The following is an 18,116-nucleotide window of genomic DNA, read 5'->3' as shown; positions in this document are numbered from 1 at the left end:
TGCAATAATTTATGTTCCCTTTTTTCCATTCTAACATGTGTGAGGTGATATTGTGATTTTGATTTACATTTTCCTAATACCAAGTGAAGTTGAACATTTTTTTAATTGGATCTTTTGTTGTGTCTTGTAATTGAGTTGTATGAGTTATTGAGTATTGGCCCCTTATCCGAGATATCATTTGCAAATATCCACTTCCATTTGGTTAGTTGCTTTATTCTTTTGTTGATGGTTTCTTTTGCTGTTCAGAAGCTTTTGCAATCTGATGTAATCTCATTCATTAATTTTTAATTCATTTGCTTATGCAATAAAGTTCACACACACACACAAAAACAAAACCCTCTGAGACCAAGGTCCATGAGTTTAGCACCTATTTTTCTTCTATGATTCTATTGTCTCAGGTCTTAGATTCGCATCTTTAATCTACTTAGAGTTAATATGTGTATGATATCAGATATCATCCATTTTCCCATTTATTGACGAGGCTATTTCTTCTCCATTGTATGTTTTTGGCTTATTTGTCAAAAATTGGTTGTCCATGTATGGATGGATTTATTTCTGGGCTCTCAATTCTGTTCCATTGGTCTGTGTGTCTATACTCACTGCCAACACTATACTGTTTTGATTATTGAAGCTCTGTAGTATAGTTTGAAGTCAAGGAGTATGATACTTCCAGTATCATACTTCCAGTTTTGCTCATTTTACTCAGGAATGCTTTAACTATTCAGTCTTTGGTGATTCTGTGCAAATTTGAAGATTTTTTGTTCTATGTCTATAAAAAATGCCATTGGGTTTTGATGGTGATTGCATTAAATCTGTATATTGCTTTAGAGAATATGGCTATTTTAACAATATTCTTCTAATCCGTGTCCATGAATATAAAATATCCATTTATTTGTGTCTTCAACATATTTTAGCAATGTCTTGTAGTTTTCAGTGTATAGGTCCTTTACTTCCTTTATTAAGTTTATTCTTAGGTATTTTATCATTTTATTGCAATTGTAAATGGATTTTTTCCTTCATTTTTTTCCCTGATATTTCATTGTTAGTATATAAAAATGCAGTGGACTTTTGTATATTGATTTTGTATCCTGCAGTTTTACAGTGTTTGTTTATTGTTTCTAATAGTATTTTGGTGGAATCTTAAAGTTTTCTCTAGATAGCATTGTGTCATCTACATAGTGTTTCTTTATCAGTCCCAATTTGGATGGAATTTCTTTCTTTCTTTTGCCTGATTGCTCTGGCTAGGACTTCCAGTACTATGTTGAATAACAGTGGCAAAAGCCAGCATCCTTGTTTCTTTGTTTTTTCCTGATGTTATTCACCAGTGAGTATGATATTAGCTGAGGGTTTGTCATATATGGCTTTCATTATATCGAGGTACTTTCCGTCTATACCCAATTTAGTAAGTGTTTTTATTATAAATGGATGTTGTATCTTGTCAAATATTTTTTCTGCAACTATTGATATGAACATCTGATTTTTATATTTTATTTTGTTAATGTGTATTGCAATGATTGATGTGGATATGCTGAGGAGTTTTGCACCTATGTTTATCAGAGATATAGGCCTGTGATTTCCTGTTTTTGCTTTGTCCTGATATCAGAGTAATGGTGGCCTTGTAAGGAAGTATTCCTACTTCTTTAAATTTTGTTAGAGTTTGAGAAGGATGGGTATTAAATATTATTTAAGAGTTTGGTGGAATTCACCAGTGAAGCCATGTAGTCCTGGACTTTCATTTTCTTAGGAAGGTTTTTGATTGCTGTTACAATTTTCTTACTGTTGGTCTATTTAGGTTTTCCAGTTCTTTCTGGTTTAGTCCAGGAAGGTTATATACTTCTAAAATTTGTCCATTTCTTCTTGGTTATCAAATATTGTGGCAGATAGCCTTTCATAGCATTCTTGTATATTTATTAGGTGTCCATTGTAACTTTCCTTCTTTCATTTCTCACTTTTTTCTTTAGTGAGTGTAGACAGAAGTTTGCCAATTTTATTAATCTTTTCAAAGAATTAGCTTCTTGTTTCATTATTTTTTCCACTCTTTTTAGTTAATTCTGCCCTACTTTTCTTCCTTAAGCTTACTTTGGCCTTTGCTCTTCTTGTTTGAGTTCTTTAAGGTTTAATGTTATATTGCTTATTTAATTTTTTTTTCCGATTATTGAGGTAGGCTTGCAATCCTATAAACTTCCCTCTTAATACCACTTTTGCTGCAATACAAAATTTTTGATAACATCATATTGTCATCTTCATTTGTTTTTAGATATCTTTTCATCTTTTTATTTTTTGATCCAATAGTTGTCCTATCTCTACACATTTGTGGTTTTTCCAGCTTTCTTCTTGTAGTTGGTTTCCAGTTTCATACTGTTATAGTCAGAAAATATGCTTGGTATGATTTCAATCTTCTTAAATTTATTGAGACTTGTTTTCTGCCCCAACATATGGTCTATCTTTGAGAATGTTCCCTGTGCACTTGAGAAAAATTTGTTCTTTCATTTTGGGATAGAAAGCTCTATAAATAGCAATCATTTCCATTTGGTCTAATGTGTCATTAAGGTCAAAATTTCCTTACTGACATTCTATCTGGATGGTCTATAAATGTCCTTACTAAAAGTTGTTAATATCACTGGTATTGTAAAATTTACTCTGAGTGCTTTGTTTAAATGTTACACTTTCAATTTATGACTGAGTGTAAAAGGGTGGACAATTACAAATATTTTAACATCTGATCCTAACTTGAATAAACATATGGTTTACATATATAAAATTTTCTGAATATTAAATAAGAATTTTATGTTCCCAGAATTTGGTCTAGTTCTTATAGATTATGATTTGTGACAAGTTCCTACATAATAATAACCTGTGCAGCAACTCAAGATTCATAGTAGTATTGACAAGGACATATTGATAAAGAGCCTGTATTAAAGTATGTGAATAACTGGAATACACAGTACATAATAGGCAAGAGCTAGAGGTGCTTTAAATGTAGGAAAGAAAAAAACAAAACACTAAAATTAAAGAAGGTAGAAAGGAAACAGACATAAGGAAATAGACTAAAAGAAGATATATCAGGGCAATGGAGTCTGATTTTTTTCTTCCAGTTTTCTTGATTTTCCTTTTCAATGAGTATTTCTAGAACAGATTCAATAGTGTACTTTTTCTGATATTCTTATGGTATATTGAATTAGATTGATTTCTCTATATTCACAATACATACATACTTCAGGCCTCCATTTCCCCTTATTTTCTTTTTTCCTTCTTTTTATAATTATGGTGTTCAAATCCAGAACTCTGAATTCAAATCTGCATTTGGGTAAAACAAACAGTAATGTAGTAGTTAATTCAACCCCACCAGGGTTCAGGAAGCAATTCATACACTCGTGCTTACACTGCATTCAACTATGAGCAATGACATTTCTTCCTTAAACATTACAGGGTATATCTTAAATATATTATGTTCCTGTTTATAAAAAAGTATTTGACAAGACCTAATATTTTAGAAATGTCATCATTGTTAACCTATACCTTATTGATTATAATTATATCCAGAAGTTTTTTTTATGAGCTTTCATCACTTTACTGTATTTAATATAACAATATATTTTTTCATTAGTCACTTTCCACCATGCCCACTTTTATTTTTAATGTACCTCAAAGGAGGAGTACATTTTATAATTTTAAGGATGTGTGATGTCTAACTATGACTCTTGGGATCATATACCAAATGACCTCAAAGGAATTGAAGAAGGTTGGTTTGTTTGTTTAGTTCAACAAACATGGTGAGTCTTTGCTAAATTAGTAAAATGAGGCAATACAAAAGGAGGATTAGAAAGAAAAATCACCCACTTTTACAAGACAGAATAAGAAAATTGCATTCAGCCAAAGTGCTTTTCATATAAATCAAATTCACATATCTTCAAAATGCCTATTCCTATTTTCCTCCCACATTGTTCTGTAGTTATTAATATTAGTTATGAATGATGGTGAATAATTGGATTTCAAAGTTTTACTGAATAATATTTTGCAGGAAATTGTGTGTTCATCAGGAATAAAAGCTATTTGTTTTTATAGCATCCTGACTAAAGAAAGAAATTTTAGTCTTCTTGGTTCAAGAGTGTAAAATTTATCAGAGTTAAGAAGCTATTAAGTCTGCTTTCTGATGAAATGCAGTGGAGGTGGACAAAGCGAGATCCATCTGTTCCAGATCTGAAGTGAGGACTATGTGTGAGACGAGTTTCCGTGAGGATTTATGATATTGAAATCCATTGAAACCATCATTGAGTGAACATAACTATTATATTCACCTGGTCCCCCGGGAAACAGAAACTCAGTTGGAGTTATGTGTGTGAGAAGTCTATCTAGAACTAATGCCCATTAAAGATAAAAGGGAGATTAGAAGGATATGGCAGGGAAAATCTTTGGACTTTACTGTAGAACTGACACCTGCGAAAGGAAAATAAGAGAAGCAGGATTGGGAACGTAGAGGCTTAGGTCATTATGCAGATAAGATAAATTTTCAACAACCTAATGGGAGCCGCAGAGCAAAGATTGCCTGTTAGAGGAGTTATGCATTTGGCAACAATGTCCAAGCTCTTGTACCTGTAGTGGGCTCAGTAAGTGGACTATCTGTCCACCTCCCTGGTGATGTCTTTCTTGACTGAAGGTCTGAGCAGCATATCTCCATGTGTGGTAAAGTCCATTCTTTGTACCGTGCAAGGTTCCAGTGGAACACACTTTCTGAGTAAAAATTAAAAAGAGGAAAGATAGTGTAGTAAACAATACTTATCAACGTAGTGAGACCTGGTTTGTTACCAGTACTCATCACCTCCCTTCTCCACTATCCATTCTTTTCCCCTTAGTTAATTCTTCCATTGGTCTCAGTGACTTACCTGGTGGTGTTACTCAAATCCTCATCCTAAGGGGGCTGGGTTCTTGGAAATCATTCCCTTGTTGGACTGTGGTTGCTGCATTGACCCCTTGTATTCATAGTTGAGAAGGGAATGCACTAGGGCCCCAAGGGCATCACCTGAGTTCCACACATAGTCTTTCTTTCCCTAATTGTTAACAGCAGTCTTACCTTCTCATGCTGATCAGGGTTCATTGTTCCTGCTTACCTGGTGAATCCTATTCTTGTCTTCAGGTCCCTAGAAAAACAGAAATCAAAAGTAAGTTCCCAGGTGGTACCATGACTTATATCGCTCAGTGGAGTTGTTTTATGTTACTTGGCAAGAGAAGGACCACTAACCCTATAAATCCCAGAGGTAAAATAATGGGAAGCATAAGTGAGCCATGGAGAATAATTGGTAAGTGAGGTAGTCATTGTCCCATCTATTGGCCTCAGACCTTCTTCCTACAGGGACAGGCCACATAGAGTTTTCTGAATCAGTATGCACATCTCATCAAGAAGACACTGCAGCTGGCCATTCTATTGCTCAGGCCAACTGCTTCTGAAAGGTACACTACATAATGAATCTAGTGGGTTCCATGGTCTTAAGCTATTCATACAGTTCATTTGCTATAAAGTGGACTCCATGGCCAGATGCCATGTTTTGTGGAATTCTATGCTTTGGAACAGGTAACTTAAGTTCTAGGGTAGTGGTACTGGCTAGGTTCTGCCAGTAAGGCCTCTTTGGTTTCCACTTTGAATTGAAGAGCCCTTGGCTTCTGGAGTTTATGTGTTGCCAGCTGCCATCTATTGCTTTGGTGCCACACGATCCCTATTGCTATCAATGAACTAAAGTCATCAGCAGCCTCTCCTATCATCAGCACTGGCCTGCAGAGCAGTGCCACCATGAAACTTATCTTCTCTCTCAACATCTCATGCATGATAGACTCAGTGCACAGGGTTATCTGCATGTTCCTAGGCAACATGATCCTTTAGAGAGTGTTTTGTCCTCAAAAAGTACAACTATTCCAGAATGCCCAATTCTCTGGTTCTTTTCATCTCTTTTACCATTTGTGATGGCATTTCAACTTCACTCAGGGTAGGTTACACTTTCTCCAGTGTCTAGAAGCCACTACTAGTAAAGAGTTTGTACTATGCCTTTGAGGGTCTTGTTGAGATATTAAATTCTGTGTTGCAAGAGTGTAAGCTCAGATCAATAAACTCTCCCTTTTCTAGTCCTATTTTCCAGCCCCCTTGACTAATCACCCTCAAATTCTAGTCCCTCGGATATTCCATTGACTTCATTTAATGAGAGCTAATTCCTATAGTTTCTCTGAGGCGTAGTAGTTTTCTTGTTTTTCAGGCCCAAATGTCGCTAGTTGAGTTATAAGAATACTTAATCATAGTTACCCATCTGGCAACCAGGAGAAGATGTGAAGCAAATTCTGATGGGTCTCCTATTGACTTCTGGGGCAGAGGCCCCTGGAATATCCTTGGATAGTGAAGTTTTCTTTGGCTGTAGAGAGTGCTGTTTTTTAAAAGGGTGATCTCCTCTTCAGGATGAGAGGATTCAGAAGAATGTAGGGAGCCAACATTCTTGGGGGCATGAACCTTGATGTCCCCATCACATATTTTAGATCCAATTTTTCCTAAAAAAAAATATTGGTTCATCCGACTTGCTTCTCAGGTATCTTTGAAGCTCTGTAGTTTTAATGATTAAATCCTGATATTGGTTTAACCTTTATCTGATTCCTGTTGTAATTAACGAAAGCCACTTTGGAAGCTACTAAAGAAACTCTAAGGCCACTACTGTTTTGCATTTTCTAAAAATTATTTTTTAGAGCAGATTTAGGGCACAGTAAAATTGAAGAGAAATTGAAGAGTGTGTTCTCATATTCTTCCTGTCTCCACAAATGCGCAGCCTCTCCCATTATCAGTATCCTGTCCCAGGGTGGTACATTGGTTATAATAGATGAACCTATATGGTTACCTTATGTCCCCCAAATAGCTTTTTTTTTTCCTGGAGACGAGCTTATTAATTGGGCAAAAGGGTGGGGGCCAGCCCCTCATTCCTTGAGGGAGAAGTGCATCTTGTCGTTGATCATCTTGCGCTCAGGGTTTAGGCGTTTGAGGATCTGGGCAAGCACATTCACTGTCTGCTCGCTGCTCAGCCCTGTCTTCTTGGTCTGGAACTTTTTCAGCAGGTCTTTTGTGGTCATGGGCTTCCGTGTCAGGTAGCGGCGCACAGAGTCCTCAGTCACTTGCACGTCACCACTGCTGGGGGTTGACTTCCCAGATTGGGGCTGAGGGGTCGACCTCCCAGACAGGCTCTGGGGTCCACTGTCCAGCTGCAACCACTTAGCTGCTGTCCCCTCATTTGTCCACTTTCCTTGCTCCAGTTTGCTGGCAGCTGCCCAAAGGGTGGAGGAGGTGTTGCCACTCTCTGTGCTGGGTGTACCTGGCCGGCTATTGCCCCTTGAGCTGCCCCCTGATAGCTTCTGCTCTCTCTTGGGGGGAGTCTTCTTTTTAGCCATGAAGAGAGCTGAGGAGGCCTCACTGTCAATGTCACTCTCTTCTGAGCTGTCAGACTCATCACTGTTGTCTCTCTTCCGCTTCTTCTCTTGTGGGGTGGGTGACAAATAGTTCAATAGATGAACTTCATTATTCATTATTACCCAAAGCCTATAGTTCACCTTGGGTATTATTCATTATATGGACTTTGGTAAATTTATAATGACATGTATCAAACATTGCTGTACCATGCAGAATAGTTTAGCTGCCCTAAAAGACTTCTGTGCTCTCACTATTCATCCCCTTCTCCTAACCCCTGGTAAACACTGATCTTATTTCTGTCTCCATAGTTTTGCCTTTTAAAAATGTCATATAGTTTGAATCATCTAGTATATAGCCTTTTCAGATGGGCTCTTTCACATAGTAATGTTCATTTGAGGTTCCTCCCTATCTTTTCATGACTTGAATAATACTCCAGTATCTGGTAATACCACATTATATCCATTCACCTACTGAAGAACATCTTGATTGCTTTCAACTTTTGGCAACTCTAGTTAAAAGGCTCTAAAGAGCTGTGTGCAGGTTTTAGGTAGACATAAGTTTATGATACAAATGTGCCGTGGCTGGCCCAATGGAGAGCTCCAAAGCAAATATTAACTGATAGAAAGGAGGTGTGTGATGAGCAGAAATGATGAGGTCCTGGAACTCCTGATGTGCTTAATCATTGACTGAGAGTGTCAGGAAAGGGCACCGACACACTGGAAAACCATGAATAAAGTGGGTGCATGCTGTAACATGTTGAGATGTTGGGAATACTGAAAGTTTCTTGGCTCTGTCACTGAGGGAAATCAAGTAGGAGGCCAATAGGTACCTTATATGGTGGCTCTTGACATCATTAGTAGCTGGAGGCTGTCGACACTTGCACTCCTTAAAGCGAACGGCAATTATTTTCTGATGGGCTGTCTGAGCAGAGTTCACCTCCTTGGCATTGCATACAAAACAACTAAGTTATTTGGTACATATTTTACATTTTTGTTAAATACTATGGCATTTGCAATCTACTCCTAACCTAAAGAAGAAGTATAATTCTGTTACTGCGACCATATTTTATACTACTTAAATATACAAATAAATCACTAAGCACAGAATAATTACCATTTTTAATGGATTTAAAGAATCCACATAAGACAAGGAAACATCTGTGGTAGTTGATTACATATGGCAAAAACAACAAACCTGGTTCTGGGTATGTCAATGTGCTTTTCTAATACCCTAGAACCATTTTTTTTGGTATGTTTAGAGCAATCATGCTATTTTTTAAAATCTATATTCTGTATTGGCTTGAAACTGACTATAAAAGTGGAAGACAGCTCATAGCATTAAATGATACTAAATATAACATAGAACTGAAAGTCAGCATTGACTTTGATAACTTTTTAGTTCATTTTAGCAAGAACTTTTCCAGCTTTTTATGGACCAGAAGAGTGCTCGGGTTGAAGAGTTAGAATGAAATCTCAGTGAAGACAGGGATTTATTTCATTTAAGTCCAGTAAGGAAGGTAATTACTGCGAGGGGGCCTCAGCTGATACCAAAGCTATTTGGGGGACATAAGGTAAGCTTAACAAAGGAGGTGAGATTTGAGAAGAGACAGGATAAATGTATCCTATTTCACTGACAAAAGAAAAAAAGGCATGTTTAGAGGAGATGACATGAACAAGATAACATAAATTGAAAGTAGAAAACCTGTAAAAAGCACAAAAAAATCTTTGTTGTCTTGGATTCTACAAAGATTTGATGTATAATACAAAATTAAAGCCGCGGGGTTAGAGCATTGAATGGCATGCTATGCATCTTTCCACAGGGCATGCTTAAAGTCATGTGTCTTTGTTACAAAAACATAATACAAATGTTGTAAAATATTTTAAAAGATACAGAAGAGTATTCATTTAATAGTATTCTTGTAAACTTGGAATGCAATATAAAAACAGGATGTGTTTACACCAAAAAAAGGCAACACACATATAAGAACAACTAGAAATCATTAAATTGCAAAAGTATAAGAAAGTTACTAATAACATATTTAACAGTTTTGTTACATATAAAGTCTATTATTTCACTTATTGGGTTTAAAATACAGTTTCTACCTCATTGAGATTAATTAGAAATAGTGAAAGGGTTATTTCCAAAATGGGAAGGAGGTAGTACAACATCCAGAGAAGGACAAGTTCAAAAGCGTATTAGTTTAGTGGTAAGGTAAAACATTTCATTGTAGAATTCTGAAATTCTTTACCACTGCTCCAAAGAAAATATTTTATGTCTTTATAAATATTAGTGTTATTTCATCTATTCATGACTGAAATAAGCCTTATCAGTTTGCCTCTATATTGCTCATATAAGGCACCACTAATCACATCCTTATATCTTAAAGATTTTTTTAAAACTCTTATCTTTAATTGCCCTGAAATTTCAACTACTTTAGGATGAACAGAAAGCCTCCACAGGTTAATCAATCTTAGTTCAACAATAGAAAATAGATGAAAACAAATACAGCGGTGCGATGACAGCAATGTTTTACTAAAGACATTTTCCATTTCCACTGTTTAATATTTAATGTGGTGTGTCACTGTAGGCATCTCAAAATTAAAGCCCATCCTTTGTCCTTCAAGTAAGGAAGTCATTTATTAAAACTAAGCGAGCCATGGCAGTCACACAGTTATAAAATAGTGAGAGGACTTCATGGAGCCTTAGCCCTGGGTCCTGAGTTCAGCTGTGGCCCACCATTAACGGGCTGCCCCACTGTCTGGTCCAAAGACAGGCATTTGACCAGCCATTCCAGGGGCCATGCTGCTGCTCCACAAGACCCACCTGGCCCAGGTTACCTCTGCACATCTGAGCCAATGCCACTATGGCATCTTGCTTTCTGCATGTCCTTAGGGGCCCAAGTCATAGCAGTAAAGAACAGAGTCTACTTCCATGGGCTGTCTGCACATATCTACACCTCAGACCCTGGTGCCACTGCTAAAGCTACTTTGCTCCAGATGCTTTGGTAGTTCTGCATGGCCTTGATCCCAGGACTCCAGCTCCACAGCTGCTCTCACAGCTGTGCACTAGACCTGACCTCAAGAGCCACCTCCTCCACAAGAAAAAAGGAGAAAAGGAAGACCCAAGCAACTCCCAACAGCCTTAGCCATCACTGCCACCAGACAGCGGTAGCTCTGGTCAGCAAGGAACCCCTCATCTTCACCAATCGCAATTTCAAATGAAGGGACCGAGAAACAATGCCACTACAGTGACACCCTTGCCGCCACCTGCAGGTGGAAACCTGTCCACACTGAAGCTGGCAGAAAGGCTAGGAGATTGTCTCATTCCTCAGTAAGGCAGACAACAAAAGCCACTAGAAGTGTGAAAAGCAAGAAAACATGACACCACAAAAGAAACAATTTTTTAGTAACTGACCCAAAGAATAGAGAGCTCGATGTAATTTCAAGGAGCCTGAATTAGATTTAAGAGAACAACTCAACAAACTCGGGAAAATAATACCTGAAAACACAAGAAGTTCAGCAAAAGGACGGGAATCATAAAATAGAACCAATCTGAAATTTCTTGCACTTTGTTCTGCTTGAAACCTGATGTTTATGTTCAGAAATTTGGCAAAATTAGAAGTCTAATGGGATTTTCTAAGCCTCCTTAGCTTTCAAGGCCTTCCTACGGATAAGCAGAAACATAAACACAACCTACATCTGCCTGAGACTAAACAAACCAACGGAAAATGACAAAAAATAAAAAGAAAACTTCTTAAAAAACCACAAGTAGCTGAAAAGGTTCCCTTGCCAAGGCAATGCCCCCCATTCCAATTTCCTTAAAGATGGTCTATCAGGAACAAAACAAAAATCTTAAAGCTTTAACCAACTGAATGAATGAACTTATTTCAAATGTTATAAATTAATAGTGAGCCGAGGTTTTTTCCTCCCAGGGTTGTGTCTTGCAACACTGAAGCATGAGCTCCGCAGACCAGAAGATTTAAGCAAAAGTGTGGAAAATTTATTACAAGCAGATTCAGAGTCCCTGCAAGGGGAGGGGGACCCAATAATGGGCTGCCCGGTAAAGCCTTGCAGTCCAGGGGTACAGATTTGCTACAAGCCTGTTTCTATATCTATCTGTGTCGTCACCTGATTGATTCCCTCCATTGTTCTTGCCCAGCAACGGACCCGAACTTTCCCTGCTTCTCTGCTGAACTCTCTCTGTGCTAGTATACCTTATTGTTGCAGGCCCTTCCTTGTTTTCCATGCCTCCTGCTTTGAGTCTAGAAACATTTTATTATTTCTGCATGGTTGGTTTCTGTGACTAGGCTTGCTCAAACTGCCCTGTCTGCCCCTGCCTTTGTTTTCCAGTGGACCCCTACCCTGCCTGCCTGCATTTCAAATTAACCCTCTCAATAGTTTTGTTGTTGTTGTACCATAGCTAAAAAAAAAAAAATTATTAGGTCTCTGGTTGTGTCTATCATCTATATATCTGCATATATGTCTACCTTGGGAGGAAATTTACAAAATAGTTTATATAAAAAGAGCTCTGTTTAATTAGATTTAAAAGTTAAGTGCTTAGATAAATTAAAAACATAACTGAAACTACCCAAATGCTTTTCAAAATCACAAAAATATTTAAACTGATTTTGAGTTTGATTTAATTTAAACAGCCAAGACTTTTAAAAACATCATTTAATAAAATATTTTAATTTTTCTGGGTTTGTCAACAGAAAAAGAGCTTGGTAATTGACTTTGTCTTAATTTTTTATAATAATCTAAATATTATTGAGAATTAAGTAGATGTAAATAAAAGGTTTTTTAGTAGAAACTTCAGAAATAAAATAGTTTCTAGAAATCTTTTGGTAATTTGAAAGCATTGAAAAACTGATTTAAAGTCTATTGAAGGGAACCAACGTTTTGCCACTCTGAAGCTGCTTTCGAGGTTATTGATTTTAAGCTGTTTATTAAGAAACAGGCTCAGAAAGAAACTTTGACCCTAAACCAAGGTCACTTTAAGAGTAAATGGTTTGCACTTCTCCCCAACCAGAGGGTAAATAGCTTAAATCACCCTACTCAGTGAGACAGATAACAGAAATCTAAGTAAGGGCCATTTGCCAACCACACCCAAGGACAGACAAATTAAGAGACTAAATCTCATTTTGGTACATTAGCATAAAGATCATGAATATTCTATTAACCCTCCCAAAGACCTCCCCTAAACACCCAGTCTTTAAAATCCCTGAAAACCAAAGGTCCCAGCTTGCTCTCCTCCAGGGAACACGCCCCTGCCATTCCCTTCCAAGGAAGCAATGGCAAGATGGCCCAGGGCCTTTTGCCCCATGCTAAGAATGTGTCCTAATAAGTCTTCAGCCATAAAACGTTGTTCAGCAGAAAGTTACATAATCAAATGTAACTGTGTTTTAAGTCGACTTTAAAGGCAATGTAGAGAGTAGATTGAAACAAACACTGTGGGACAATAATTAAAGCAAGAAATCAGGTTGTAGGCCCGTATGATTGGAGTAAATGGAGTGGATTGATGGACAACTTTGTGATGGAAATTTGACATATTAAAAATTAGGGAAGAGCGATCAAAATGATTTTTTTTTCCTTCCGGCATGAGCAACTGGGATGACTGCCATACAACTAATGTCATGAAAAAGAGGAATCTTTCCTAACAAATAAAATTTGCAAGTACATCCCATCTCGTGGGTGTGATTCTTTATGGAATCACAAAAACATGTAAAAAAGTGAAGAATGATTCATTCCACTACTTTTATAAAATCACTTTATAACTTTTCTCTGAATAAATTGACCAAAAATCTTGTGATTGTGGAGGTATTACCAATAGGTATCAAACATGGCTTGAGCCTAGAATTATAATCTTCATGCTATCAAACTGTCTTATTTATCCTGACAAAGCTCATTAAAATTCCACCAGGCTCGCCAGTACTTCTTAATCCCTATCCATACTGAAAATTTATATCAGACAATGGACTATAATTTGTATACTCTCAACTCCATTAGTTCCTAGTTGTACAACCTCTTTGAATGACCTCTTTTAAGTATATCTGTGCTGTTTAATGACTATCACCAAGGATCATTAGGCCACATTAGCATTAAAATTCACTTGAGGATTCACTGAGAGCATTCTTGCTCAGATATACTCTAATTTGAATATTTGTATAATGCTTTAACTTAGATGTTAAAGAGCCAGAACAATTAACATAAATGAATAAAAGAGATGCAGTGATGGGAATTGGGGCAACTGTCATTAAGGCACAAAATTTGGTGTTTGTGTGTGAGAGAAATCATTGTGCTGTTTTAGAAGTGATTTGTTTCTCTTTAAAAAGTTTTGACTATAATTTTCCTGAAGTTTTTTTAGAAAGAGTAAATTATGACATTAGTATCGAAGAAAAAATGAAAGTTACTTATTGAAATAAGTCATTCATAAAACTTTTCAGAATCTTGTGTTGTTTTTTTTTGTACATATACTAAAGTGGCTTTTAAAACACAGGTGAAAAGTCATAAAAGGTCTACAACTATGTGCCGGGAGCCGGTCCATCCTTGCTGCAGAGAAGAAACATCTGCACAGCATATGTTTCGAGGTACCTGACGTATATGGCATACTGTTCTTAATGTTTGCTCTCCTTAGTGCCATGTGTTTTGATCAAGGTCACCTCTCCGAGAAAGGTTGTTTCCCCAGGTGGGGATCTTTCCCTGAGGTTAGGGAGGGGATACAACCCCTTAATTAAGTGCCAGGCAGGTAGTTAAGCTACATAATCTTTACTCCCTGGAATGGAGATAAGAAACGCCCTAACCTTTGTAATAGAAATTGACAGGATTAAAATCGGCTGGTATAAATACGGATGTAACAAGACAATAAACAACACAACCTGATCAGATCCTCATCAGAACCTCATCAGATCCTAACCAGAACCTAGCCAGAGAACATGGCAAAAGATCCTGGACAGAACCTGGCTACAGAACTTCACTGGAGAACCTAGACAGAACATGGCAAAAGATCCTGGACAGAACCTGGCTGGAGAACCTAGCGAGAGAACATGGCACCAGAACTTGGTTGGAGATCCTGACCAGAACTTCGCTGGAGATTCTGGAGGGAGAACCTCGCTATGCTGATGAACTGAACCCAGTTTCCATGTCATTCATTTTTGGCCGACTCCGTCCACACCTTTGGGGATCCCTGGACCCGTTGGGGTTGGACCCCAACAACTATGGTTATATGCCACACAAAGAATACAAGCGGAAAAATAGGACAGTTGTTTTAGAGAAGAAAAAGCCATTGAAATATTATATAATCGAATCATATTTTTCATGCCTCTTTAATACAATGTCAGTTTTCGTTTCTACCTCAGCAAGTCTCTTGAATTCTCAGATAAAAATGTAAGCAATGTGATAAGGATTTGTAACCTCCAGGAAATTGTTTGATTATATCAATAAAAAAAAAGTTCTAGATATTTTATAGCCTGGAAACCCAGTTTCAGAGGTGTCACTGAATATGTCTTCCTATATGAGACACTACATAAGAGTTAATATAGCACAGAAATACAAAGGCCAGAAATCTGAGGATAAAAAACACATTTGTTATTCATTGAAAGGTAAATTCACCCTGGGGGGAAAAAAAGGAATCACGTAAGGACATTACAAGACAAGAATAATTGATTGTCTAGTCTTCATCTAAAACAACACAGAAATGGGTTCTAATTTATTTTTAGGGTTATAGTATGTTAAGTGCTCTTAGAACACAGAAGTAAAAATTACTTGGAGGATTTTTCTAAAATTAAAAACAAATTGGTTACCAAATTTTAACTATTTATTCAAGCTAAAGAAATTTGATGTATCTAAGCAGATCATATCTTAATATTAGTAGAAAGCATGAAAACAGTACTCAGAAAATTCACTCTTCCAATCTACTAACATAGAGATCCTCAAATGGTTTCTGAGCTTAGCTGGGCAAATAATAACTGGAGGAAAAATTAGGGTTTGATAGAATTGCAATCTAGACAGATTTAAAATTGTTTCCTTTCTGTAAAGTATGTGTTAACATTTGTTCATTAATTAAATATTGATTGAATAAGTACAATAGCCAAGTACTATGCTGGACACTGAGGAAATGATGCAAACAAAACAAAGTTCCTGGATTCAATATCATACTTTCAAAGTAAAAATGCATATTCAATAAATGACTAACAGAGAGAATGAAGAAGGCTTCATTAATTATGGAAAAATCTTTCATTTTATCTCAGTTTAACCTGGGTGATTTGACACTGTTACAAAAAATTATTTTTTAGAAACATATCTTAAGTATAGTAAAAATAAATCAAGGAAGAAAAGTATTTACTGTCCATTTAAGAAGCAAAATAAACTTTTTGCTGAATAAACAGTATAGTATAATTTTTCACATAAATTAATTTTAGAATGAATCAGGATGATATTATCACTTACATGTGACAACTAAACATACTAGGTGCTGTTGTATTATATACTAGAGGCCTGGTACACAAATTCGTGCATCATTGAGGTCCCTCAGCCTGGCCTGTGGGATCGGGCCAAAACTGGCTCTCCCGAGGGGTCCCAGATTGCAAGAGGGCACAGGCCAGGCTGAGGGACCCCACTGGTGCACGATTGGGGCCAGGAGATATACAGAAGTTTAGCCAGCCAGAGAGGGACCGCAGGAGGGCTCCAGGGCATGTCCGGCCCATCTTGCTCAGTCCTGATCGACTGGACCCCAGCAGCAAACTAACCTACTGGTTGGAGCATCTCCCCCCTGGTGGTCAGTGCATGTCATAGCGAGTGGTTGAGCGGCCTTAGCATATCAGCATATTACGCTTTAATTGGTTGAACGGCCGACCGGACACTTAGCATATTAGGCTTTTATTATATAGGATAATGTACCTATAATGTGCATTGTTTATGAAGAAATAAAATTTAGCTTGTCTTTCTGGAATTTATCTGACTCTAGGTGTTTAAGATTTGTATTTTATATTTAAAAGCTTAGAAAGGAGATAAATTTTTAAATATTCTAATGCTATATCTATGAAATTAATATATATAGATGGATTTTGATGTTTGCATTACACATTAGGCAAATATTAAAATTCTCATCAATATCTTAATGAAGTTAATCAAAGTGAAAATACAGCTTTCTCTGGTCAGTAATTTCAGAATATGTGTGAGAACTTGATAAACAGAATGGGATCATCTCTTGAATTTTATCAAATTCTCACAGAATCACTATGGATCTATACCTTTCAAGGTTAAGTATATTAACCAGAGGGGTCAAAATTTTTCTCTACAATTCCTAACCACCAATACAAAAGCCAACATGGTTGGTTACATAAAAGAAGCATAATTATTATTGGTCTCAAGAACAAGAGATAAAAAAAGATACTCTATGGAACTGACTTTTATAAAATTTTAATATTAAAAATAAAATGCTTTCTTCAAGTAATTTAATTTGCTAGCAAGTAATATAATTTTCTAGCTAAACAGGGAGCAGCAACTCAAACATAAATGTGAAAAAAGATTATAAATAGATGATACTACAATAAGGTCAAATTAACAATATTTCCCAAATTATAGTGAAAAAGTTATACATTTATTATAATAGTATGCATATCAAAGTTATTTAAGTGAAAATAATAAAGGAAAACCATATAGGTGAAATAATGTGCACTACTTAATAATTCATGAAGATATCAATTTTGTCCTGCTCTAAAAGAAATTTAGATACAAGAGTTGCTATATATGACTAGAAAATAGGATAATTATTTCAGAGTAGAAAGAAAAAAATCATGGGATGACTGAACATTACTGTGTAATTATTAAGTTAAATCTAAAATGTAATTTGCATTATTTGAAAGTGACAGAAAATAGCCTACTTACGATATAATTTTTATTAATGAACACATACTATATTTTAAAAGGAGTTAATGACTGATCAAGAATACAAACCAAATCTTTCTTATATATAAACATTGTACTCAGGTCTTCACTAAATATTTAAAACAGCTTGAAAAAGATTTGGGAGATAAAAACATGATTACAAACAACAATGCCCATACATAAAGACTCAAATACACTAGACAGGCTAATACGAGCACTGAATTTTAAGTAAAAGACAATCTTCGCTTCTAGGATGGCTCTAGGCCAGTGGTCGGCAAACTCATTAGTCAACAAAGCCAAATATCAACAGTACAATGATTGAAATTTCTTTTGAGAGCCAAATTTTTTAAACTTAAACTATATAGGTAGGTACATTGTTATTAACTTAATTAGGGTACTCCTAAGGCTTAGGAAGAGCCACACTCAAGAGGCCAAAGAGCATGTGGCTCTCGAGCCGCAGTTTGCGGACCACGGCCCTAGGCAAACTTGTTATTCCCTCTACCTCCCACTTCTTTGGGAGTGATTACACCAACCTTATCCCAGCTTCTCAAGAATTGTACTATGACATCCTTCTATATCTTGTCTTTATTAATCCATGCTCCCTCAGTAACCCTGCCTAACAGCTATATTCTTAAAATGTCTATTCACTGCAGTTCCAGTAAAAATGTTATGAGCCTATTGGATGCTAATCATTATGGTTATATTGCACTCCCTAAACTTGAAAATATCATGAGTGGGGAAAAGTGGTTTAGACCTCAATCCTTACAAAATTTTAAGTGGTGGTAGTATTAAATGATGGT

Source organism: Myotis lucifugus, unplaced genomic scaffold (assembly GCF_000147115.1).
Source record: "Myotis lucifugus unplaced genomic scaffold, Myoluc2.0 scaffold_17, whole genome shotgun sequence".
Taxonomy (NCBI): domain Eukaryota; kingdom Metazoa; phylum Chordata; class Mammalia; order Chiroptera; family Vespertilionidae; genus Myotis; species Myotis lucifugus.
Note: the sequence above shows the minus strand (reverse complement) of the source record.